Genomic DNA, 27,246 nt, shown 5'->3' with positions numbered 1-27,246 from the left:
TTGACTCTTAATCATCCTCTGGGCACTTGGGGATGCACAATAGATGCTGGCCAAAGCCTGCATTATCTATGTTCCTAGAATAAATTGGAGTCATAATCTGCCCTTAGACTTCAATGATGAATCAGCATAGCTATCCTTTCCTATTTATATCTTCATTATCACTGAAAGTAAGGAAGGAATACTATGGCACAGCGTTATTGTCCCTACTTTTGGGCAAGAAAGCCAGGTTCAATTCCTACCTGCCATGAAGTGTTACAACATGTTTGTATTGATTAAGTTTTTCAAGTTTGAACCAAGTGCAGCATGTATTAAAGGAAGAACTTTAAAGATAATTGTATTTTGTTTTTAGTAAATCATAAAGCATAGAAATTCATCATTATAAGAGTTAATGAATGTTTATTTGTACGTTGATCATTCAATGAATATTTCAACTTACTATATGTTAACCAGATGATTTTACTTTCAGCAGCTAAAAATTGAATTTGTTACAAGAGACTATTCATACAACAAAAGCTGTGTAAGCTTATTAGCTGCTGATTCTGTTGTAGAGCTGATATAAATATCTGCTAGACAAAATCTTCAAATTTTCAATTTATTACTGCATTTGGTACTTGAAGTCCATTGTTTTGAATTAAGCTGCTTTTTGAACAGTGAATTATGCAGTGTTTTGTAACATTGGTTCAAATGCATGGGTACTTGGATTTCTATGCATTGTATTTTAAAGTAAAGCATATTTACAAAAATTAAATGTGTTTAAGGTCTAGTGATTTCAGTTATGATGTACTCTTTTCAGTGAAGAGAATTGAAATGTTTACCTCTGCCAAATTTCACTTGAAAGTTGAATCCTTCTATGTAATGTATTCTTATTGGTCACCCCGTTATACCTCATACAAATATTCCTGCTGGTGTACATATTCAGTCTATTTGACTGGCATGAGATCTAGGTTGACTCTGTCCAACATTTACAAACAATTTCTGGGTGGATGACTAAATTTGAAATCAAAACAGATGGTTTCAGATCAGCGACATCCCCTTTTCAAACAAGCTTCCACGCTGAAGCAATCTTTGCCAATCATGGCTCGTGTCATGCTATTGTTGTTTTGTAAACTAAGGTGGCAGGCCTTGGGAATTATTTCGATTAGTGTGGGAACTGGGGTTGAAGTATAGATTGCTGTAAGAACACCCTGTACAAGATTCCCCAAGTCATTAAAATTCCAGAGGGAACCCCTCTGCCCCAAACTATTAAGCTCCTGGTGAGGAGGAATGAACAGGTTCCCCATCTTTATTCACACACCCCATCAGTTGGTTGTAACAAGGTTTATTTGTAACTGATTCCTTCGTTAATGGATACCTTTCTTACAGTCTCAAATGGACTTGTATTCTAAAGGAGTCAGTTTAACCAGACCTTCTTGAATTAACAAGTGAATTGATCATGAAACATACTACAACAAATTCAATGCATAAATAGAAACGGGAAGAGACCAAAAGATCTTTTTTAAAAATAGGATCTGTTTCTGAATTGTTTGAAAAGATATTGATATTCCTGAAAATTCTTATTGATGTTTGGGTTTGTGAAATTTGCAGCTGATTGACAGCAGTTAGCCAAAATAAATGACAGACTTCACTGTAAACAGATTAGAGATTACAGTGAAGTCGAACTGCATGGAAGGCAAATCTCGAGGGAACTTAAGCTGGAACCTTGACTAGTTTGAAGTTCGTGAGAATCAGCCTACATTATTGCAAAAGAAAGTAACCAGCTGATTAGCTTGGAAGTTGTGGAAAACAGAAACGGGGAACTGAAGCCTTGACCATCACGGGGGAGAAAGTTTGTTTTGCTCCTGAGCATAACTGAAGTTCAAGACAATTCTACAGAAGACTGTAGTATACATGTGTGGTCCCTTCAGAAGTGAAAAAAATGCAGCATTGAAGTAACCCAGAATTATTGGGAGAATGAGGCCAGAATGTGTAACAGTTATAAATTCTTGTTAATGGGATTGGTTTAATTATTTTTTAATACAATAAGTTAAATACGCAAAGTGAAATCTTGTGGCACAGTTTTGTTGGTTAAGTGGAGGTATTTGGATTTCTTTTCAAATGTTAATAGTTCTCACTGGATTGTAATGCACAAGGAGTTTTGTGGAGGATTTAGATGGGCATCTAGGTAGAAATTGTCCTGCTGGGCAGAATTAGCACGGGTTCATGAAAGGCAGGTCATGCTGAACTAACCTTGTGGAATCCTATGAAGGCATTACGAATGTGGTGGACAACGGAGACCCAGTAGGTGGTGTTGTATCTAGATTTCCAAAAAGCCCTTGACAAAGAGCCACAAAATAGGCTACCTCGTAAGAAAAGATGCCAGGCATTACAGGCAATGTATTAGCATGGATAGAGGATCGGTTAACCAACAGGAAACACAAAGTAGGAATGAATTAGTTCTATTCTGGTTGGTGATCAGTGACTAGGGGTGTGCCTCAGGAGTCAGTGTTGAGACTGCATTTATGCACTATTCACATTGATAATTTGGAGTTGGGGACACTTAGCGTCATCAGCAAACGTTGACACACTAAGATGGGTGGTAGGGCAAAGTGTGCAAATGACTGTGAAAATTTGCAAAGGGATGTAGCTGCTTTGAGAGAGTGAGCAAAGGGTTGGCAGATGGCGTACAATGTTAATAAATGTCATCTTTTTTGGTAAGAATAATAATAAAACAGGACTGTAACTTGAATGATAAGAAATTGCAGCAAGCTGCTGTGCAGAGGGACCTGGGTGTCCTTGTGCATAAATCACAGAAGGTTAGTCTGCAGGCACAACAAGTAATTAGGAAGGTAAATGGAATTTTGTCTTTCATTGCTAAAGGGACTGAGTTTAAAAGCAGAGAGGTTATGTTGCAGCTATATAGGGAGTTGATGAGGCCACACCTGGAGTACTGCATGCAGTTTTGGTCTCCTTTCTTGAGAAAGGATGTACTGGCACTAGAAGTGGTACAGATGAGGTTCACTCGGTTGGGTTAGCTTATGAGGAGAGTCTGAGTAGACTGGGATTATATTTATGGGAATTTAGAAGAATGGGGAGGTTGGGGGGAAGAGATCTTATAGAAACATACAAAATTATGAAGGGAATAGGAAAGATAGAAGTAAAGTTCCACTGGTGGGTGAAACTAGGAAAAGAGGTCATAGCCACAAAGTTAAAGGGGGCAGGTTTAGAACTGAATTGAAAAGCAACAGCTTCACCTAGAGGGTTGTGAATCTATGAAATTCCCTGCCCAGTGGGGTAGTTGTGGTTTCCTCAGTAAATGTTTTTAAAGCTAAGATAGATATTGTTTTGAACAGCAGTAAAGGAATTAAGGGTTCTAGTGAGAGAGCGGGTAAGTGGATCTGTGGCCACAAAGATCCGCCATGATCTTTATTGAATAGCAGAGCTTAGATGGCCTATTCCTGCTCCTATTCGTCTGTTCTTATGTTTTGCCCCTCAGTAGTGATGATTTTGATAACTCTGACTTCCTCATTTTTAAATTTCAAGATATCTGCTGAGTGCTTTCACCTTGAGCTGCTCTCGGTCTCCTCCAGACTTCTAACATTGCTTCTGAGTCTTCTGGTACCTCACTATGGAGTGTACAAGCCAGCCATCTAGCTAACTGACCCTCATTATCTTGAGCATGAACAAGAAAACAATATTAACACAAGTTCTGAGGAAGGGTCACTTGACCTGAAATGTTAACTTTTATTTCTCTCCAGAGATGTTGCCAGACTTGCTGAGCTCTTCCTGCAATTTGTTTTTGTTTTTGTTTAATACTCATGGTCTAATTTAATGTCTAAGAGGAGACCAGCAGTCAAAGCCTCTTTGTCTTGCACTAGTCAGGATTAAGATGCACCAAACAGATTTGAAAAAAAATTACAAATTTTTCGTAGTATATATTAAAAGGAAGTACCAATTTTTTTTAAGCATCATTGACTTGGAGCTGCAGCAAGGACAGTTAACTATCCGTCTTTGTTCTTGGAGCAAGCAGGTAGATTCTGGTTAGTGTTGCCACATGAATACAGCAGAGAGTAGCACCTAAACATTTTGTATCCCCTTCAGTGACACACATGTGATGGTTGTACAAATTTAATCTGCTGAATTCCAAGGATAGCACCCTGACTAATCAGTTTGCCAATCTGCTGTGAGGACTATGATTGATATTGATGGCTCATGCTGTATCTTCATATAGATGGCCCAACCAAATGGCATCCTCTTTTCATGCTGTATAAATTGTCCGTTCTCTTTATAAAGTGTTGATCTTGGTATTTTAATCTTGATAAATGCAGCAGGAAGAGCTTTGACTTATTCCCTTCAGCAATGCACCTAAACATTTTGTATGTCTTAAACTATATAAAGCAGATTGTTTCCTCATAAAACATGCCAGATTGGGATATTCTGTGCGTAATAAAACAGTATTTGGAAAAATAATGGAAATGAAGACAGATTAGTCCCTGGAAAGTGATGGTTACTACTCTGTAGTTTTAAAGGAAGTAGAGAAGTAAGTTGTGGATAATGTAGCCAGATTTCCAAAGTGTCCTGTTTGATATAAGGAGGTAAAGTCAAGTGTAAGTGTATGAAAGAGATGTTGGCTTGTAATAAGTACTTGTGAATAACCTATCCTCAAAAATGGAAACAGTACTGTCAAGGAAGGAAAGGGAAGAGTCTGAGGAGGACCAGATGAAGATGAGAGAAGAATGGAAATTGGAAAACTGATGAATCGTTCCAATTCCAGACAAGAGTAGGAAGTAGCACTGAAGGCTGACATCCATGTATTGGAGAAAGAATTGTGGATGTAAGCCTGAGTAGGACTGAAATGATGAAATATTCTGCATACCCCAGAGGAATATGTCTAGCTGGGACTCTTGGGTACTCATGATCTAGAGAAAATGAGATGAGTTAAAGAAGAAATTCAAAGTAGAATGAAATCAACCAGTCAAAGGAAGGTGGTGATGTATTAAGCTGTGCAGACTTCAAGGAAGAAGCAGAGTTCAGACAGTTATGATGAGAGATTGATGTGTCAAGGGATTGCACGTCCATATGGCTTCAGGCGAGAGAGGAAAGATGTAAAAGGAACTTACGGGGCAGCGTTTTCATGCAGAGCATGGTGCATGTATGTAATGAACTGCCAGAGGAAGTGGTGGAGGCTGATACAGCTACAACATTTTGAAAGGCATGTGGATGGGTGTATGTATAGAAAGAGTTTAGAGAGATATGGGCCAAAAGCTGTCAAATGTGATTAAATTCATTTAGAATATCTGGTCAGCATGGATGAGTTGGACTGAAGGGTCTGTTTCCTGCTGTACAGCTCTGACTATTTGAATAAAATGAAAATGGTACTTCATAAAGTGCTGCCAATGCTGAATATAAAAAATAAAGAAAATGCTGTGAATAATTCGTAATGCTTGATTTTTGTTAATTGCAGGACACCAATGCAGTGGGTAAGTAGGTCCTGCAGCTTTCATGCTAAGATCCAGGTATCTTTTGACAAGTGAGAGGACCAGTGACAAATGTTTTACACTCGTGTAAGGGACTTAAATCTTTTATTTTTGGACTATGGACTGGAATTGAAAAATAGGCATTGCTCATTGAACAAGAAGTTATCTACAGCTTGGAAAAACAAATGAAGCTTACTGATGCATGTGATCAGTGATGCTTTTCTAGGACATAGAGTCCAGGCAGGTTAGGACCATTTATTATAGGTTCAGCAAAGCCAACATGGCAGCTCAGAATGCAGTTTATGGACTCTTGTGAAGTGAGTGAAACATTAGGAAGTAAAGAGCCCTCCAGAAGTTATTTACATCAATCTTGCTCTCTAAACTGCTGTCTTCAATTTTCAGTCAAAAGAACAGAAAAATTGCATTTGGAAATGCTGAAAGAAAAAATTCTAAAACCCAGAGGCTGGTAGAAAATCCCCAAATGCAATCAAGTAACCAGCAGACTACAAATTGATCATTGCTATGTTGATAACATCAAGGCATTGAATCTAAAGAATTGTGAAATCTAGTTTGAGATTTGTACCAGTGGTACAGAACTCTTTTATGGTTATTTTATTTCTTCCAGTCCGAATTGATTTTGTGTGTTAAATTGTGAGTTTACAATATAAATACTATTCTTGTTAAAGTTGTGTTATATGTAGAAATTTTTGGTACTTGATGTCGTACCCTTTTACCCTGAGTCAGTCAGTCAGTCCTGATGAAGGGCTCTGGCCCGAAACGTCGAATTTCCTGTTCCTTGGATGCTGCCTGACCTGCTGCGCTTTTCCAGCAACACATTTTCAGCTCAGTCAGTCAGAGGCAGATTGAGATTTTTAGTAGCTTTATTAAAACTTCATGTTTGCCATGACTTTGGGAGCAGTCAGGGCATGATTTCCAGTGCACTACGTCAATGAGTTATAACGTACAATAATTGGTGCTGCAGTCTCCCTTGGTTATTCTGTTTCTGTTTTCATTCATCTTTCAGTGCAAATAACTTTGATCACAGAAAGTTAAGCTTAAAGCAAACATTGTCATTTTCATATGAATGAACTGCCTCTCCCATTAGTTAGTCATACAGCACAGAAATAGACCCTTCGGTCCAACTCATCCATGCTGACCAGGTTTCCCAAATTAAACTAACCTTAGCTGCGTTTGACTTATTTCTCTAAATCATGTTCATGTCCAAATGTCTTTTAAATGTTGTAACTGTACCTACATCTGTCACTTCCTCTGGCAGTTCATTCCATAAACACACTCTCCGTGGAAAAAGTTGCCCCCAAGTTCCTTTCAGTTTTTTCCCTTACCATCTTTGAAAATATGCCCTCCTGTTTTGAACTCTCCTCCCCTGGGTAAAAGACCTTTTTGCTATTTCTTATCTAAATCTTACAACATGTCTTTAGACCACCTTTAGTGTCTCTAAATTCTCTTTTATTATATGCACAAGGGAATTGTATCCTTAACCTAAGTTTAGTCTCGTTTTTATTGACTGATTATAGCTGTATTGACTCTTGTTGACAATTGACCACAGTCAGAACCTCTTCTGTGCATTGAACAATGAAATGTGATATGATGCAGAATAGCATGACATGTGCATATTCAGAATTACAATGCATTATGTAGGCCAAAATGCAGTTACATGTTATCTAACAACATGGTTTTGGAATAACTTAGTTGTTTGCCCTAGTTGTCTTGAGAAACATATGGTGGCATATGATATGTAGGGCTGTGGTTAGAATGTGAGGTTGCTAAGTTTAACTTGCATATTTGGAAAACATGACCAAGACTTAATTTTGACTCAAATAATTGTACTTTAGACAAATGTGGATAAATTAAGGAAAAACAGTACAGATTTGTGAGGGAAGACTTTTTTAAGCAACTTGAAGATTTCAAAAAGGTAACCCTGAGGTGATGAGGGAATTGCCATTTTATAGTAGGCGTGTATTTCCAAGAGTGTTTGATACAGTGCTAGGCAGTGGGCTTGTGAGTAGGGTTTTAGTTCAAGAAATAAAAGGGTTGGATGCAACCTGGATATAAAGTTGTCTGAGTGATAGAAAACGCAGCAGTTAACCGGAGGATGGTTTATAGTAGAGTAGCCCGATGGTCACTGTTGGGGGTCCTTGCTCTTTCTGATTTTGCAGTTGATACTGCAATCGTAAACATCAGAAACTGAGGTAGATAGATGGAAGGACATAAACAAGCTGGTGACATAAGTGGGCATTTGACAGGTAAAACTTGGTGCAGAGAAATTAGTTTCTTTTTGATGTGAAAAACATATACCCATAAAACATACATATGATTAAAGGAGTTGCAGAAACAGAAGAACCCGGGTGTATATGTTCATGAAAATCATTGAAGGTGGCAGGACAAGTTGAAAGAGTATTACTAAAACATTCGGTATCTTCTGTGTTGTTAATTGGAGTGTAACGTACAACAGCATGGAGGGTGTTTTGAATGTGTGGAAGACACAGGTTCAGCCTCAAATCGAGTACAGGATCCAGTTTTGGGTGTAATGTATTCTGAAATATGAAGGCATTACATTACAAATAGACTCCTGTGAATGGTTCAGAGGTTGAGGAATTTCAGTTACAAAAATGGCTTGATTGGAGAAGTTGGGCCTATTTTCCTTGGAGAAGCTGAGATGAGGTTGACGGTCTGAGCAGGGTATGTAGGGATAAATGTGTCTGGTGGTAGGATCACAAGTGAACATCTGCAGTTTAAGCTAATTAGGGAAAGGATCAATGGTGACATGTAGAAACCTTTAATGAAAAGAATAATTTAAGATCTGAATTGCACTGCACGTATCTGTGATTGTTATCTGAAAAAAAGATGGATATGTCCAGTTGCAGGAGATAAATGTAGGTGAATGACACAAGATAAATAACTCTTGAAAGCCAGTGCAGACATGATCGGCTGATTTGGCTGCCTCCTCTGCTGTGACAATCCTGTGTCGTAACCCATACCGCTTCATCTTAATGAGATGAGAGTGACCGCTCCTGACATCCAGGCCACATTTGACAGTGTAGCACGAAGGAGCCCCAGCAAAACTGGAAATAATTGGAATCAGGCAACCTCTCTGCTTGGAGTCATGGGAAGATTTTTGAGGTGGTTATAGGTCTGTCATCTCAGCTCCAGGACATCTCTGCAGGAATTTCTAAGATTAGTGTCCTAGGCCCAACCATCTTCACCTGCTTCATTAATGAAAGAACCTCCTTCGTAAGGTTAGAAGTGGGGATATTCGCTGATTGCACAATGGTCAGTACCATTTGTGATGACTCAGATTTTGATGCAAACCAAGTTGAAATGTAACGTTATTGAGATAGTATCTAGGCTTAGGCTGACAAGTAGCCAGTAACATTCGTTTCCCACAAATGCCAAGCAATGACCATCTCTAATCAGAGAATCTAACCACTGCCCCATGACATTGAGGTGTTAGCATCACTGAATTCCCCCACTATCAACATCCTTGGAGTTACTATTGACCAGTAGCTCAGCTGGAGTCTCCACGGAAACACTAGCTACACGACCAGGTCAGAGGCTAGGAATACTGTGGTGAGTAACACCACCTGACTCCCCAAAATCTGTCCAAATCTCCCCCTCCCCCACATTTGCCTGGATGGATGCAGGTCCAATAACATTCAAAGCTTGACTGCCAAAGCAGCCTGCTTGATTGGCATATCTACAAGTGTCCACTCCCTCCACTATCACTGTTTAGTAGCAGCAGTGTGCTATCTACAAGGTGCATTGCAGAAATTCACAAATGATCCTTAGAAGGCACCTTCCACATCCATGACTACTTACTTCTAGATCAAGGACAGTAGATATACAGGAACACCACGAGCTACAAGTTCCCCTCCAAGCCACTCACCATCCTGATTTGGAAATAAATGGTCAATCTTCACTGTTACTGGTTAAAGTCCTGGAATTCAATCTATCAGGACAAATTAAATGCACTGCAGTGGTTCCAGAAGACAGGTCACCACCATCTTTTCAAGGGCAACTAAGGATGGCCAGCCAGAAAAGAATCAGTTCTGATGTCCTGACTGATCCCCTCTGGCTAGAGTTTGAGAAATAACAACCAGCCTGTAAAATGGGAATATGTCTGCAACTGTAATAAGGAACATTTAAAAGGTTGATAGTTGTGGCTGCATAGAGAATCACACTTGCTTTTTTTTGTGTTAGTTGAATTAACAATTGAAAGGAATTAAGGTGTATTTGTATGGAAAAGACTTTTGTTCTGGAACTCTTTTTTTTCCCCACTTTGCATGTTGCGAGCTGCTTTGACATTTTCATTACGAACTATATTTCTGTAATGAAAGAGAAATTCTACCTTTAGACTCTCCATAATTGATTCGTGTGATTTCCACTATCTGCAAAGGCCTTCTCACTAATTATGCTTATACTGTTAAAGCAGTGTAACGTTTGTGTTTTATGTGATGTCTGAGTGGTGTTTTGCTGAATTTTGGAGATAAATCATTCTTAGTAGATTCAGCTGGTGCCATCTGGAAGGTGTGTTGTGAAACTTACATGTGAAGTGTGGTCATGATTTTTACCAAGGTATATGTTTAAGCTGCAGATTCATAATAGATGAGATAATTTGTTCCATCGTCTAGATCATGAATTATGCAGGTTTGGATTAGAAACTCCATCGTGCTGCCTTGTATCATGTTTTATTGATATATCATTAATTAAAAAGAATATCTTACAAATTAAGACTTGAATTTCAAAGCTTCTTAGGCAGTTATATATCCTAAGACTTCATATTCAAAAGCAGCAACAAAAATTGGAATGTACTACTTTCTGTTCAGACTTGCCAGTTTGGAACTGAGTTGGCTATTTAGTCCATCAAGCCTGTTCCACCATTTAAGACCACAGCGGATTTGATTGTGACCTCTATATTCTTCCTTCAACAACATATCCCTTGGCACACAACTGAAACCAAAGAAGGCAGTTCCTATTCTAAATTATCTTTAAAGGCTTTTAGATACTGCTAATGAGCTGTGGATCACAGTGATCCTTAATAGAATTTGACTGGAGATTTATATGAATGGTTCAACAATCTCTTCCTGATTTGTGAGCTTCAGTGAGAGAGGGAACCTATCTGGTTTGATCCAGACAGTACAAACAACAACTAAATCCAGGTGAAGGACGATAGCAGATCTCGGGCCATGTGCAAAATGCATTTACAGCAAAAGCTAAGTTTCATGGAGGTTTCAAGATGTGGTTTCATTTTTAAGGTTTGGTTTCAATACCTGAGTAATTACAAGGACTACCTTTTGTATTTTTGTGTTTAAAACATAACTGAATTGAAATGAGAGGGGACCTTTTGCTTGTCAAAGAAAATTTTCTGATTCTGCATGTGAATGTACCTACCAGAGAAGGTGCAAAACTTGACCAACTCTTGGGTAATAAGGTAGGACAGGTGACTGAGGTGTCAGTGGGGGAGCACTTTGGGGCCAGAGACCATAATTATGTTAGTTTTAAAATAGTGATAGAAGAGGATAGACCAGATCTAAAAGTTGAAGTTCTAAATTGGAGGAAGGCTAATTTTGATGGTATTAAGCAAGAGCTTTCAAAAGGTGATTGGGGACAGATGTTAGCAGGTAAAGAGACAGGTGGAAACTGGGAAGCCTTCAGAAGTAAGATAATGAGTGTCCAGAAGCAGTATATTCCATTCAGAGTGAAAGGAAAGGCTGGTAGGTGTAGGAAATGCTGGACAATTAGAGAAATTGAGGTTTTGGTTAAGAAAAAGAAGGAGGCATATGTCAAGTATAGACAGGAGAGATTGAGAGATAAAGGTAGTAGGAGTATATTTAAGAAGGAAATTAGGAGGGACAAAAGGGGACATGAAATATCTTTGGCAAATAGAATTAAGGTGAATCCAAAGGGTTTTGCAAATACGTTAAGGACAAACAGGTAACTAGGGAGAGAATAGGGCACCTCAAAGATCAGCAAGGCAGCCTATGTGGAGCTGCAGGAGTTGAGGGGAATACGAACAGATTACTTTGTATCAGTGTTTATTGTGGAGAAGGACATGGAAGATAGAGTTTGGGGAAATAAGTGGTGACATCTTGATGTCCATGTACAGAGGAGTAGGTGCTTGAAACACATGTAGACAAATCCCCAGCACCTGATCAGGTGTACCCTAGAACTCCATGGGAAGCTAGGCAAGTTTTTGCTGGGCTCTTTGCTGAAATATTTGGAACATTGATAGTCACGAGTGAGGGGCTGGAAGACTGGAGATCGGCTAACTTTACCACCATTTTAAAAAGGTGGTAAGGAAAAGCTGAGGAACTATAGACCAAATGAGCCTGACATCAGTTGTGGGCAAGATGTTGGAGGGAATTCTGATGGACAGGGTTTACATGTATTTGAAAAGGCAACGATTGATTAGGGATAGTCAGCATGGCTTTGTGCTTGGGAAATCATGTCTCTTGAACTTGATTGAATTTTTTGAAGAAGTAACAAAGAGGATTGAGGGTAGAGTGGTTGACGTGATCTGTATGAACTTCAGAAAGATTCCCCATGGGAGATTGATTAGCAAGGTTAGATCCCCTGGAATACAGGGAGAACTAGCTATTTGGATACAGAACTGACTCAAAGTTGGAAGACAGAGGGCGGTCGTGGAGGAGGGTTGCTTTTCAGACTGGAGGCCTGTGACCAGTAGAATGCCACAAGGATCAGTGCTGAGTCTACTGCTTTTTGTCACTTACATTAATGATTTGGATGTGAACATAGGTATAGTTAGTAAGTTTACAGATGACTCCAAAGTTAAAGAATTAGTGGACAGCGAAGAAGGGTATTTCTGACTACAATGGGATGTTGATCAGATGGGCTGAGGAGTGACAGATGGAGTTGAAATTAGATAAATGAGGCGCTGTATTTTGGAAACGCAAATCAACACAAGACCTATACACTTAATGGTAAGGTCCGAGGGAGTGTTGCTGAACAGTGTATTGGTTCATAGCTTCTTGAAAGTGGAGTCGCAGGTAGATAGGATAGTGAAGAAGGCGTTTGGTATGCTTCCCTTTATTGGTCAGAGTGTTGAGTACAGGAGTTGGGAGGTCATGCTGTGGTTGTACCGGACATTGGTTAGGCCACTATTGGAATGTTATATGCAATTCTGGTCTTTTTCTATCGGAAGGATGTTTTGAAACTCAAAAGGGTTCAGAAAAGATTTACCAGGATATTGCCAGGGTTGGAGGATTTGAGCTATAGTGAGAGGCTGAGCAGGCTGGGGCTGTTTTCCCTGGAGCATCGGAGGCAGAGGGGTGACCTTGTAGAGGTTTATAAAATTGAGGGGCATGGATAGGATAAATAGACAACTTCTTTTCCTGACCTTGGGGAATCCAGAACTAGAGGGCATCGGTTTAGGATGAGAGAAGAAAGCTATAAAAGGGACCTCAAAGACCATGTTTACATGCAGTGAACGGTACCTGTATAGAATGAGCTGTCAGAGGAAGTGGTGGAGGCTAGTGCAGTTGCAACATTTAAAGCTCATCTGGATAGGTATATGAATAGGAAGGGTTTAGAGGGATATGGTCGGGTGCTGGCAAATGGGACTAGATTAGGTTAGGATATCTGGTTGGCATGGATGAGTTGGACCAAAGGTCTGCTTCTGTGCTGTACATCTCTATGAACAACTTGTCATTTATTGATTCAGGTAACTTAACAGCTTGAAGCTGGTACAAGTTAGAGAAAGTGTTCCATTCTTCCTGGTCTTGGCAGTGGTGTCTCTGTTCTCTGCAGTCAAATCTCACTAAGCCTGAAGTAAAGCCAGAAGAGCTGTGGGATCCTCATCAGATAGCTGTGGGATAGGATGATACATAGAACTTGTGGCAAAAGATCAGGGTTATGCAATTGACACGATATATTGAACAAACCTCGATTGCTGTTAAGTCTTTCATCTTTTAGAATGGGTTGCAGGTTTCGGTTCACTAATATGTAAATCCCAGAACAACTATTAAGGCACATTCCTGAGAACTTAGTTTTATTTTTAAAAAAGATGACATCTTAGCCCAGACAATGCATTAAAGGTGTAAGATTAGAGTCTGTGTGTATCCCAATCTTGAGTCCGACAAGTTATGTTTCCAGGAATTTATAATTTGTTGTATGGATTGAGTGCCTGCAGACTGTGCTTTTTGAGCAAAAATAGAATCTATCAGCAAATATAATTCTGCAAATGCAAGTTCACCCCATAGATGAGTGTTTGTGTTTGTGTGTGCGTGCGTATAAGTCTGTGTGTGTATGTGTGTGTGTGGTCACCAGTAGTGACTTGAACCCAAGGTCATGGTTGAGGCCATCCTCATGGGTACTGAACATGGCTGTCAGCCTCTGTTCAAAGTTGCAACTACGGATGAATGGACACTGCGCAACATTAGCCAGTCAGGGATGTTCCTTCCCAGTTGTGGAACGTTTCAGAGGTCAGGGACAGTTGGTTTGCGATCTTCGGGTGATCTTAGAGATAAACAACAATACAGAGTGGCCGAACAGAGGCCGATAGCCATGTTCGGTACACATGAAGATAGCCTCAAACAGGACCTTGGGTTTATGTCACACTACTGGTGACCCACTGTACTATACACTCTCTCATACACACATTTACATACTGTCACAGTCAGGCAGACCCTCTCTCATGCACACGCTGTCTCTCAGACATACACACAGTGCCCCCATACTCTCACCCACATGCACATCCTTTCACAGGTTGATACTTTGTCACACTCACGCACAACTCTACCAAGCACACATGCTTGGCATTTATGGTTTTAAGTCACTCATTTGGGTTGTTTCCCTTTGTTGGGAGTGTGTAGGACAAGAACGCATAATCCCAGCATGAGGTTGCCTGTTAAGACAGATAAAGGAGAATTACTTCTCTCCAAGGATCTAAAGTCTGTGGTATTAAACAGAGGATAAGTTTCCAGAAACCGAAGATAAGATTAATTTTTGAGTGCTAGGAAATAGTTGGAAAAGCAGGACCTGAAAAACAATAAGCCTACGATTGCTTCTAGCCCTTTCTGCTAGTGAGCATTGATTATAGGGGAATTGAGAAATTGGACATGTGGTGAGAAAACTGGTAAAGGAGGGGGCATCTGACTTCTGGGGATTGGGACTGGTTCTGGCATGGTTTCAACCTATACAAGTTTAGCACGTCGCATCTTAACAGCTGCTATTCTCTTAGAATTGCAAGTTGCTGTGGAAGGGGTTTAAATTAGAATGCCAGTGGGATGGGAAACAAAACCACTAACGTAGTAATGTGAAATTTTGACAATCTAAGCAATAGCAAGCATGGAATAGAATGTTAAAAAGGCAGAATTAGACACTTTTGAATGTGTGCAGTAATTAGCAAAGATTGATTTTGATTTTGAAGACACAAATTGACGTAAATAGGAGACATAGTTACAGGATGACCAAGGAAATTTGTTATTTAGAAGGCTGGACATGAAAGGTGAGGTTCTATAGGGTAATACTCAAAAGACGTCATTATATCAATTCAAGCAAATCACTGAGTATCAATGTCAGCTCAGTTGATATTGAGCTAAAAAAACAGCTTTAGCAGCAAACATTGAGGAGAGTTGTTTGAAGACCACCAAACAGAATTCGTATAATTGGGCGCTAGTTTAGGCCAGAAAATCAGAGGCATGTAACATTCTTCGTGTAATAATTGACCACTTCAATTTATTTAAACTGGGAAAATCTAATCAGCATTAATGCATTGCAAGATGAATTCCTGCAGCATGCACAGGATTTTGTATTTTTGCGAATAATGTTGAAGAATTAACTAGGAATCAAACTATTTTGGATTTATTATGGAATGCATAAGAGATAATTGAACTTGCAGTAAAGAAACCTTTGGTAAGTATTGTCTCTAATATGGCAGAGTTGCAGTTGAGTTTGAATGTGGTATAGTGTAGCTCATTCTGAAACTATAGTCTTCAAACTGAACAATGGAAAATATGAAAATATGGAGGAAATGTTGGTTTTGGTTGGAAAATTGACAAAACGAGCTAGATTTGACTTGCAGGCAAGGACTTGTATTTAAAACAGTATGTCGACTGAGAGATGGATGTTTCTCTGAGGCACAAACGCTCAAAGGGAAAGATGTATCAACTGGCTAACAAAAGTTCACAGATTGTGTTAGACCAAAGAAAGTGGTTTTTGAGGCTGCCAAAAAAAATTAAGCCTGAGTATTTGCAACAGTTTATCACTCAGTAAATGACGAAGAAACATACAAGAAGGAGAAAAGAATATGAATGCAAACTAGCAACTAACACACAAAGGTGGACTGTAAAACGCTTTTTGCGTTAAGTAAGTGTGGACCTAGTAGAGATGAGACACAATTTTGAACTTTGACTTGAGATTGTCAAGCTGAAAGTACCAGCAACCTAGTGTTTGGGAAAATTTAATTGTACTGAGGATTGATAAATCCCTCAGACCAGACGAGTTACATTCCAGCTTTGTGTGTGACTGGAGAGAGTGGATGTGTTCATCTTTGTTTCAACATCCCGTATAGTCTAGAAAGGCTCCTGCAGACTGGATTTGTCTACCTCAGGCCTGTTGAATCATGTTCTGTTTATAAATTGATAGAGAGTAATGAAGAGGATATTGAGAGAGAGCACACAATGGCATAGATGTTGTTGATCCACTTGAATGGTAGGCTGGCTCGATGGGCTGATGGCTTCCTGTTCCTTTTTGCAGATATTGTGATGTTAGAATTCTCGCCACGGTCTTTCAGTACTGACTGTGGTTCTTCCATGATGATTATGGAAAACTGTGTATATGTGCTTTTTTCAGTGTGACTAACATCTTGTTTTGACAGTGACAGCAAATTGAGATATATAGTGAACTTCTAGTGAAATTGAAATGTGATGTATGAATTGCAAGACATTGATAGTCAACTTCTTACTACTTTCAACAAACTTCCCATTAGCACAAGGCATTTCATAGACCTTATTGATTTAGAAGATGAGGATTCAACTCAAATTCTGGATGGTTGGTTTGTGATGCAAGCAGCATGGATTTAATTCCCAGATAGGGCACTCATTCTCAACCTCTGAGGCATGGTGGCCCTCATGTTAAACCACCACCTGTCTAATGAGAGCACAGCCATACGATCTGGCAAGACTATGGCAACTTTACCTTTTCAAAATGCAGGGCAGCATTGAAAACTATGATCGCCAATTGGTCACGATTTGTCAATGGATGCTGGATTTGAGGTGCTGGAAGAGCACAGCAGTTCGGGCAGCATCCGAAGAGCAGTAAAATCAACGTTTTGGGCAAAAGCCCTCCCTGATGAAGAGCTTTTGCCTGAAATGTCGATTTTACTGCTCCTCGGATGCTGCCTGAACTGCTGTGCTCTTCCAGCACCACAAATCAAGAATCTGGTTTCCAGCATCTGCAGTCATTGTTTTTACCTAGTTGATTTTAACCCTACTGCGAATCCTCTTGCAAGGATGCCTGCCTTGAAGAAGTTTTCCTCCTCTCTCTCTACAAGAATCTCAGGGAGTCCCTCTCCCACTGCAACTCCCAGGTCATTTCCTCTGCCCTGAAGCTCTTCAACCATGTCCTGAAACAAACTCGCTACCACAGCCACATTTGCTTCATCAGTGCCTACCTCCGTAACCAATTCATCCCACACGGACTCTGGACCACCTTTAAACCAGCAGAGTTCGGACCTGAACAGGATAAACAGTACAGATTCAAAAACACCAGCAACGGTTCACCTTCAGGATCCTCCGCTCCACGCTCGCAGCAATGCGCCAGCACCTAACCATTTCCTGATGAAGGGCTTTTGCCCGAAACGTTGATTTTACTGCTCCTCGGATGCTGCCTGAACTGCTGTGCTTTTCCAGCAGCACTAATCCAGAATCTGGTTTCCAGCACCTGCAGTCATTGTTATTACCACGATTTGTCAATGCCAACAACTCATCATTGTTCAGACTGAGTGAGTGTATTCCCAATCTTTTGAAGATTAGTTTTCGTTTAAAAACTTGTTGATGTAGCTACTTGACTTTAAGATCACTTACACCCTTAAGTCTTCAATTGTTATGTTTTGATATGAATAGCAGTTAATCACCTGTTGTCCAATTTTGTAAAATTAGTCCTTAATTGGTATCAAAAGATTTAATTGCTATATATTTATTTGTACAAACATTTAATGTATTAGAAATTATGCTCGGCATTTCCTTCTTATAATTTCTTTGTTCAAGCAGCAGGCTTTCAAAGGAAGCCTCTAACTTTCCAAGGTGTTCAGCATGTATCTGCTGAATGTCAGTATTGTATAAAGCAACAATTCTGAAAGAGTTGATGTTGAGGTTGCACCAGGTTAACCTGATTTTAACACAAACTGTGGCTAGAGAAACATGTTAGTCTTGCTGGTCCAGGTCCTGATTGAGGCAGATGACATATACCTGGCTCCTAATAGTTACAATTATGCCCCTTGTCGTCATGTTTGTGTATATGTATAATGAATGCATACCTTCCTTGTTATATATGAGAAGTGGATGTCAAAAAGTGTGATGTTAGAACCACACAGCAGGTCAGGCAGCATCCGAGGAGCAGGAGAGTCAACATATCGGACATAAGCCCTTCATCAGGAACATTATGCTCGAAACATCGACTCTCCTGCTCCTCAGATGCTGTCTCACCTGCTGTATTTTTCCAGCACCACACGTTTTGACTCTGATATCTACCATCTGCAGTCCTCAATTTCTCTTATCCAGGAGAAGTGTCTCCCCTCTCTGGTGATCTGTCTTATCCCACTGATGATTTAATGGGCCCTTTAAACCCAACGTAGAAATGAGGATAGTGGCAGTGAACTGTTTCCATAACCAGCTATCAGTGATTGATATCCACAGCCCAGTGAAACATGGTGATCACTAGTGGTCACTTTTGAAATAGTTAGTGGGGGACAAAATCTATTTTGGCCCAAAAAAGAGAATTTTTGAAGACTAGTGAATTAACAAGGAACATGACTGGTCTAAGAACGTAAGCCAGTCAGCAGCTGAGACGTTAAAGCTGACAAACACTTTGTATTCATGAAAGTAGTAACGGAATTAAAGTATCAAATCAGAAGAAAACGTTCACTTTGGGGCTAATGGGAAGCATGGAGAATACAGTATTGCTGAGGAAAAGAGTAAAGGTTAGCTGCACTGGGAAGAAAGAGACCTTGTGGAAGGACTGTTCTTGACAACACTTGGGAGCTCAGTAAAGTAGAAAAATTTCTGAGAGGAAGGTGGGTGGGCACAATTTTACAATTGTGGCGCACAATAAAGGTGGAAAGAAAAGATTAAGGAGAATACTTTTCAGAAATAGAAATACTGCCATCTTAATTAGATTTCTTGAGCCGTGGCTATGGTAGACAGAGCAAGGGTCAGTAAAACGCTTTTATATATTGAGGCCACAATATTGAAAAAACCAACAATGTATTTATTGCAATGCAAAGGCAAATTTGAGATCTGAAGGAGAAAAACATCAAAAGGAGGCTATTATTTTTAAGATTTCTGGAAGATTCATAATTTAAAATGCAATTTCGGTGAGTAGAGGTATTTAGGATACAGCTGTAAGAATATATTTTACGAAGTTGTCCAAGTAAATGCACATGGTCTGCCAGCCCTAGAAAGTTGGGAAAGCTTCCATTTTACCAAGACAAAGCAATTAAACCTCTATCTTGGCAGTAGAATGTGGGAAAACCTTTGAAGATAGGAAACATAATTCAAATATTAAATTAGACAAACTCTAGCAAGCAATTAGGGCAGCACAGTGGCTCAGTGGTTAGCACTGCTGCCTCACAGCACCAGGGTCCCAGGTTTGATTCCAGCCTCTGACGACTGTCTGTGTGGAGTTTGCACATTCTCCCCGTGTCTGCATGGTTTCCTTGGGGTACTCCCACAGTCCAAAGATGTGCAGGCTAGATAAACTGGCCATGGGAAATTGTGTAAGGAATAGTGTTATGTGCGTCAGTCAGAGGGAAATGGGTCTGGGTGGGTTACTCTTCGGAAGTCGGTGTGGTCTGGTTGGTCTGAAGGGCCTGTTTCCACACTGTAAGTAATCTAGTCTAATAAGTTAGAGATATTGTGTTGCTATTTGCCAGAAAATTATTTTTTTAAAAAGTAGCATGATACAATGAAGCTTTACTAGAAAATATTGTACAATATTCTACATTGAGTTTAAAAGTCTGAGTACAGGTGTTAAAAATCTGAAGAAAATTTCACTATTTAAACAGGTTTGATTTAAAGCCCGAACACAAGCTTGAAGACAGCCGATTACAAACAACTTTGAGATGTCACAGATTTAAAATAGCTTTAAAGATATATGAAAAACTAGCACTCTTAAGAGCTTTGTGAGGCCTCATTGTTTGTGACCCAGCAGAGCAAATAATCTAAAGTAAACTGAAGTCCATTCATACATCAGTCTATTCACACCCCAAAGATGTTTCAAAAACTGTTGTTAAAATAAATTGCTATGGTTACAGAAATACTTGCAAGTGAAAAATTGACACCAGATACATGGGAAAAACCCATCCATTACCAATTCAAAATCAACCCAAAATACTAATGAAAGTTGCAGTTATGTAATCAGTGTAAAATCTTGGGGGTGTGGGGGGGGGAGCGGGGGTGTGGGGGGTGGGGAGAGAGGAGAGAGGAGCCTTGACTAAATAAGTGGGTGCAGTAGTGAAGAGAAGAAGAACTTGGTATGGCACTGATTTCAAAGCTCCTTGTTTTGAGGTATTAAAGGATTAAAGAAGAGACCTTTGCTATGGCCAGATTGTTCAAAGCAGAGTAAATGGATTCCACAGAGATGCCTTCATTGCTCCATTGTTCTAGATCATGGCTGATCATGAGCATCTGTCTTTTTTTTTCTGCTTTACCTTCATATCCCTGATGTCATTAGTAATTACATTACGGGCAATTACGGGCAGTGCTTCAGTTGAGTTGATCTTCATCTGGCTAACAAAAAAGGATTCGAAAGAAATCATCAAATTTAAACTTGTCAAATTTTGATGTCAGGTTGGCCATTTGAAGGTGGTTGTGGGTTTAAGGTAAAAAAACAGAATAAAGTTCCATGTTAACAGTATTTGAGCTTGTGCATATAAATCTTTTCACTCAGAGAAGTTTATTCTTAAGAAAGGGAAGTGAGGGTTTAGAGGATGTACTGGTGAAACTTGGGAGTGGAATCACTGTGAAGGCAGTGGCGAAGAGATGAAGACAAAGATGTGGTCAGTCAGTATTAAATGCTAGTGAAGGGTCATGGCTGATCTTAAAAAAAGAATTCTTTCTGTGATCATAGGCACAGTTATTAGCTTGTGCCACAGTAATAATAATAAAACTGTCTTGACAAGATTCAGGCAAAGAATTCTGGGAGAGTTGGGTCAACTGTTACAGAATGAAAATAGAAATGATCATAAATTCCAAGTGCACTATGCATGTTCACTCCCTGAACCCTTCCATGGATTTCCTCCTCCACTTGTATGGGAAATGGTTGTGCACCACACCAAAAAAAAAACGATATCAGCTTTTAAGATATTACCAGATCATTTATTCTAATGTGACATTGTGAATTGACTAGTTTAATGAAACTTCACTGTAGGACCCAATGCCATTTAATGTATAAATTAGTTACAGATCGTTAGTTTAGAAATTATATAACTTAGTAAGTTATCCTTTAAGAAATCCATCCATCATTTTACTGTTAAGTTGATTTTTCATCTTGAGTGCTGCCACACTTGAAGTACCGTAAACATGATTTAACTCAAAGTTTTATACACTCCAGCCATTTTGAAAATATTTAATTAAATAATGTTTACAATTTTTAAATTGTGAATGGAGCTTGACCCCTCTGAAATTTCATAAAATGCTAATGTATTAATTTCCTTTTAATTTTCTGTATCCATTTGAAAATTATTGCACACTATACAGGAGATTTCATGATACAGGAGTGGCCTAATATGTGCTGCTAACATAAGCCCAGCTTTCCTGATGTAGCAAATGATTTGCAGCTGGACTTCTGCTAATTGCTCATGAACTGCTTCTAGTTTGTGTGCGGGTGTCCGAGTTAACTATATTTCTTACAAGTGAGTATCCGTTTCTGCTTGTTGTCTGCCTTCCTTCCTCTTCTCCTGTTCCCCTCCTTCCTCCCCTCCACTTACACATCCCACATCCCACAACCCACAACTGGAATGAACATAGGTAGCAAAAGTGTTTAAACCTTCTCTTCAAAGCCTTCAAAATTTATCTTGTCAGGTTTCTCTTCTCCTTTGCAAGATCTAAGTGACATAAATGTAGCATCCTATCCTCAGCGCTGATAGTGACATTGCAACTCTTCTTTCGCTCAGTCTTTCTTCACTTTTGTAGCTATCTCAGTTTTTCCACTGAGATCAGAATAAGTTCCAGTTCATAGAACATAGAAAAGTACAGCACAGAACAGACCCTTTGGCCCATGATGTGTACCGAGGATTAATCCTAAAGTAAAATAAAATAACTTAACCTATGCACCCCTCAATTCACTGCTATCCATATGCATGTCCAGCAGCCGCTTAAATGTCCCTCATGACTCTGCTCCCACCACCACCGCTGGCAACGCCTTCCATGCATTCATAACCCTCTGCGTAAAGAACCTTCCTCTGACGCCCCCTCTATATCTTTCTCCTAATGTCTTAAAACTATGACCCTTCGTGCGAGTCAATCCTGCCTTGGGGAAAAGTCTCTGGGTATTGACTCTATCCATGCCCCTCATTATCTTGTATACCTCGATCAGGTCATCTCTGTTCCTCCTTCTGTCCAGAGAGAAAAGTCTGAGCTTTTCATAAGGCAAGTCCTCCAGTCCAGGCAGCGTCCTGGTAAATCTTTGCACGCTGTCCAAAGCGCCTCTATCTTTCTTATTGTAGGGCAATCAGAACTGGACACAGTATTCCAAGTGTGGTCTTACCAAGGATTTGTAGAGCTATAGCAAAACCTCACGGCTCTTAAACTTGATCCCCCCCCTGTTAGTGAAAGCCAAAACACCATATGCTTACTTACAACCATATCCACTTGGGTGGCAACTTTGGGAGATCTATGTACTTGAACACCAAGATCCCTCTGTTCCTCCACACTGTCAAGAATCCTGTTTTTTAATTTTATATTTACCATTCAAGTTTGACCTTCCAAAATGCATCACTTCGCAGTTATCCAGATTGAACTCCACCTGCCATTTTTCAGCCCAGTTCTGCATCCTGCCTATGTCGTGCTGTAGCCTGCAATAGCCCTCAATACTATCAACGCCACCTCCAACCTTTGTGTCATCTGAAAATTTACTAACCCATCCCTTAACCTTCTAATCCAAGTCGTTTATAAAATCTACAAAGAGCAGAGGCCCAAGAACAGAGCCCTGTGGTACCCCACTCAACACTGACCTCCAGGCAGAATACTTTCCATCCACAACCACTTCTGTCAACCATAATTCTGAATCCAGATAACCAAACCTCCCTGTATCCCATACTTCCTGACTTTATGAATGAGTCTACCATGGGGAACCTTATCAAATGCCTTGCTGAAGTCCATATACACCACATCCACTGCTCGACCATCATCGACATGCCTTGTTACATCCTTAAAGAACTCAATAAGATTGGTGAGGCATTACCAGTCCCTCACAAGTCTGTCACTAGCAGGTGCTATCATCAGGTGCATGCTAATTGTATTTTAGCCAATCACAAGTTACCACATCCAGGTAACTCCTTGATAATCACAGGAATTATCTCATTGGCCATTCTTGCTTAAAATGTCAAGTTGTGTGTTAGACAATGAATGTTGTGTGCACACTTGCTTGGAACTTGGGAAAATGGGACTTCACATAAATTGAAATAACTGAAATTGAGAAGAATGGATAATTCTGTAATGTCAGTGATTTATGTCAACTTGTGAATCTTGGTCTCTTATTAATTTTAAAATCTTTTGCATGATATTATTTGCTAGGTCTTGTAGCAGGGTTGAAATGATACAGGTGAAGAGCTAATCCTAATGGTCTATTACTTTCTGGGCAGTAGCATCAATGAAGGCACAATGTGGAAACTGGACATTTCACTCCCACCTCCAGAGATAAAGGTATGGAGGCACGAGGAGATTGGAAAATGTTCTTGTCCACCTCCTGTGGTGAGTGACTCCAGAGCATACAGGATATAACGTGCAACTGTGTCATTCTGTTTCGGAATGATGTAACGTCATGTGGGCATGAAAGGAAAATAGAATAAAGCCATTTACTTTGGTTAAAGTATTGTCCTTTTTAAAATACTTGTCATGTGCAAGGTACTAAGTGGGTTGAGAACCCTAAGGGCGAGCTGATGTTTTCATCAGCATTATGAAACCCAGCTTAGGATGGGTTGGCGCAACTATATTAAAAGGACGTTTTTTGGACTCCAATCTCCGTAAAGTACTCTCATGTAAGATAGTTGACCTAAACTGAAGAAGCTAGAGTTTTAAGATTTCTGCCCACTAATTGCGTCAAACAGGTCACACAGGTGATGAGTTTTTGTTGTACTTGCTTAACTGGGCCATTTCTTCTCTGCCCTTTGTATCCATCTTGTCCCATTGAGATTTACTGTACATGCTGCATTTACAACAGTCTTCATTTCAAAAAGCTTGTAAAATTTGCTAGTGATACACTGTATAGTTTCATTGGACCAATAACAGGTTAGATTTACAATATTACACTCTATGCAATAATGAACTTTCAATTTATTGCCGTTGATGAGCTATGTGTTGAATGGTGGTCATGCAACTTGTGTTCTTGCTGACTTGTCAGGAAGCAGTAGATGATTAATACCTACTTGGATTCTGCTTAAAGCATTTTTTAAATTGAATTCATGTATGTGGTTATGATGTTAAAATTGAATTCTTCATGAATTCTTCCAAACTGCCGGGACTAAATATTTGATTTTTCTCAATCTGTTAAATGTCTCTTGCATCTAACCATAGATCGAAGCATCTGATGAGTAGTGAGGGATGCTGACAGTCAGCAGGATTTCTATCGTATAATCATTCTCAAGGATCTTCTATTACCTAATAGCATAAACTTGTCTTTTTTTTAGTAAGTGTGTGAACTTTAACTCGTGTGGTTTAATTAAAATCCCTTTGACAGCTGTCGTTTTTGCCTGTATAAATCTGGCTTTTGGCATTATTGTGCTTTGATTTATTGTTGGTAATACTGTAGGTGATGTTGAGGTTCAAATATTTTAATTAGATTATGGCTTCAGTTTTGATTTGTTTCATTTTTGGCTTTTCTGTCTCCTGGTTTGTTCCTAACTCTTGACAATCGTCAGCCAAAATGGTGGGAAGTTTATTGCAGAGTAAAATGGTGCCCATGATATTCGAAATTATTAAAATAGGCTAGATGTTATATATAAGCTGAATATGCAGGTGGGTAGCTCAATTGTCTAGCAAGCTTCAGCTCATTTTTAAAATATCTTTTATATTGGAATTTATTTTTATTCTGTAATAAACTTCCCACTCTTTGGCTGAACACTCCTGAGGAATTAGGGATATAATAAAACTTGTCCGTTGGATTTCTGAAATGAAATGAATAAACGTTTTATACAGAAATTAGCTGATTTTGGAGAAATGTGATTTCTGCATAAGTACCTGCACCCTGCACTGCTGCCCCCCCCCCCCCAACACCTCCAAACAGCTGATGTCAAATTAAAATATGCATATTGATATCAGCATTCTGAAGATCAGGCCTCATTTGAATTTGTCTACAGATGTAAAGGAGACTGAGAAGAGGTATTATCCAGATTTTAAAGTGTTAATTGTCATTGAATTGACCCCTTTACCTGGGAGAGTACTCTAATAAGGATCACTAATCTGAGGTCAGGTTTGAATTGGGTGGGGAGTATAGGAGCACTTGATTTTTCTACTGTTGCTTTTGACTTAAATATGGCACAGATACATGGATTGTAAAACCAACTTGTACTTTTACATGTTTAAGTATTTACCAAAACATTCAACTGATGTCTGAGATTAGTGTGTTCCTGGCCAATTGTCGTTTGGGGAGCGACATTTGGATGGTGATTGTCAAGTAATATTGCATAAGCACAGAACTCTTGATCAGTGATATGTAAAGAAAAGTAGACTGTTTTATCATACATTTGCTTTAATACCTATTTTCATGCCTTTTTTTTCTTGCTCCTCAGCCATTCTGAGTTAGGTTATGGTTTCAAGGTGAACTTTAGATTTGATTGCAACAGAAATCAAGGCTGATGCTCTAGTGCAGGACTAAGGAAATGCTGCAGTGTTGAAAGTCCATCTTTTGTATGAAGTGATAAATCAAACTGTCTGGTTCCTCCTGGGCATGTGATCTTGTGCTTTTCCAAAGTGTTCTCTCTGGTATCCTAACCAAGTTATATCTCACAGTATACACTAACTTAAGTGATTTTGTCATAGTCTGTGGGAGCACGCTGTGAACAAATTGATTTGAAGTTGATGAGTTTTCTATACTTCATTGCACTTCATGTACAGGATTGGCTGAAAAATGCTTTGGGAAGTTGAGAGAGACTCTTATTCAATCGCCTAACAAATTGCGTCCTAAAGTCTGAGTATTCTTTTCTTGGGATGTAGGTATTTGTAGAATATAGGCATGGTTACTAAGTTTGCAGATGAAATCAAATTGGTGGTATAGTGGACAGTAAAGAAGTTATCTAAGATCCCTTTTGGTCCAACTTGTCCATGCTGACCAGATGTCCTAAATTAATCTAGTCCCATTTGCTAGTGCTTGGCCTACATCCCCCTAAACCTTTCCTATTCATATACCCATCCAAATGTGTTTTAAATATTATATTTGTACCAACTCATTCACTTCCTCTGGCAGCTCATTCCATACACACACTATGTTCTGCATGAAAAAGTTGCCCTTGGGTCCCTTTTTAAAATCTTTCCCCTCTCACCTCAAACCTGTGTCCCTAGTTTTGGACTCCCCTATCCATGCCTCTCATAATTTCATAAACTTGCATAAGTTCATCTCTCAGCCTCGGACACTGCAGGGAAAATAACCCAGCTGATGCAGCCTCTCCCTATAGCTCAAGCCCTCCAACCCTGGCAACATCCTTGTAAATCTTTTCTGAACCCTTTCAAGTTTAACAAAATCCTTCTTATAGCAGGGAGACCAGAATGAAATGGAATATTCCCAAAGTAGCCTAACCAATGTCCTGTACAGCCACAACGTGACCTCCCAACTCCTAAACTCCATGCACAGACCAACAAAGGTAAGTGCACGAAATGCCACCTTCACCACCCTGAATACCTACAAGTCAATTTTCAAGGAATTATGAACTTTAACCTCAAAGCTCACTAATTGGCAACACTCCCAAGGACTTTGCCATTAAGCGTATTAGTTTTGCCCTGATTTGCCTTTTGAAGAGGGCTGTGGAAGAATAAGACTTGATGTAATAAATGAACTTATTCAATGTTTTTCTCTGTTGTCATCATATACAAGTTAATAAATTTGTTTTTCTACCTTAAGCCTGACTGGGATTATGTTGAAAATAGAGGAGAATTGAACTAGTGGGCCTTATTCTTAGTTTAGAAATAATCATTCATTTGAGAAAATACACTATCAGCACATCTGCCAAAATACATTGTTTCTTTTTCCGAATTCCAAGCCCCAAGTATGAGAACTGTCAATAGAAACCAGTAGTTGCAACCTGTTTACTTTCATTTTTTGCAAAAGTCTCGCTACAGCATAAGCAACTGAAGGGCATCTAAAATGTCAGCTAGTTTGCTTTAAT

The 27,246-nt window shown here is 39.5% G+C and overlaps 1 protein-coding gene across 1 annotated transcript in view; it reads left to right on the top strand.

The window, feature by feature from the left end:
• The window catches only part of stxbp6 (syntaxin binding protein 6 (amisyn)), a 199,527-nt gene that overhangs the window by 38,801 nt on the left and 133,480 nt on the right, over positions 1–27,246 (top strand). The window lies entirely within an intron of this gene.

This window comes from Hemiscyllium ocellatum, chromosome 8 (genome assembly GCF_020745735.1).
Source record: "Hemiscyllium ocellatum isolate sHemOce1 chromosome 8, sHemOce1.pat.X.cur, whole genome shotgun sequence".
Classification (NCBI taxonomy): Eukaryota; Metazoa; Chordata; class Chondrichthyes; order Orectolobiformes; family Hemiscylliidae; genus Hemiscyllium; species Hemiscyllium ocellatum.
This window is presented reverse-complemented; position numbering and strand designations above follow the sequence as displayed.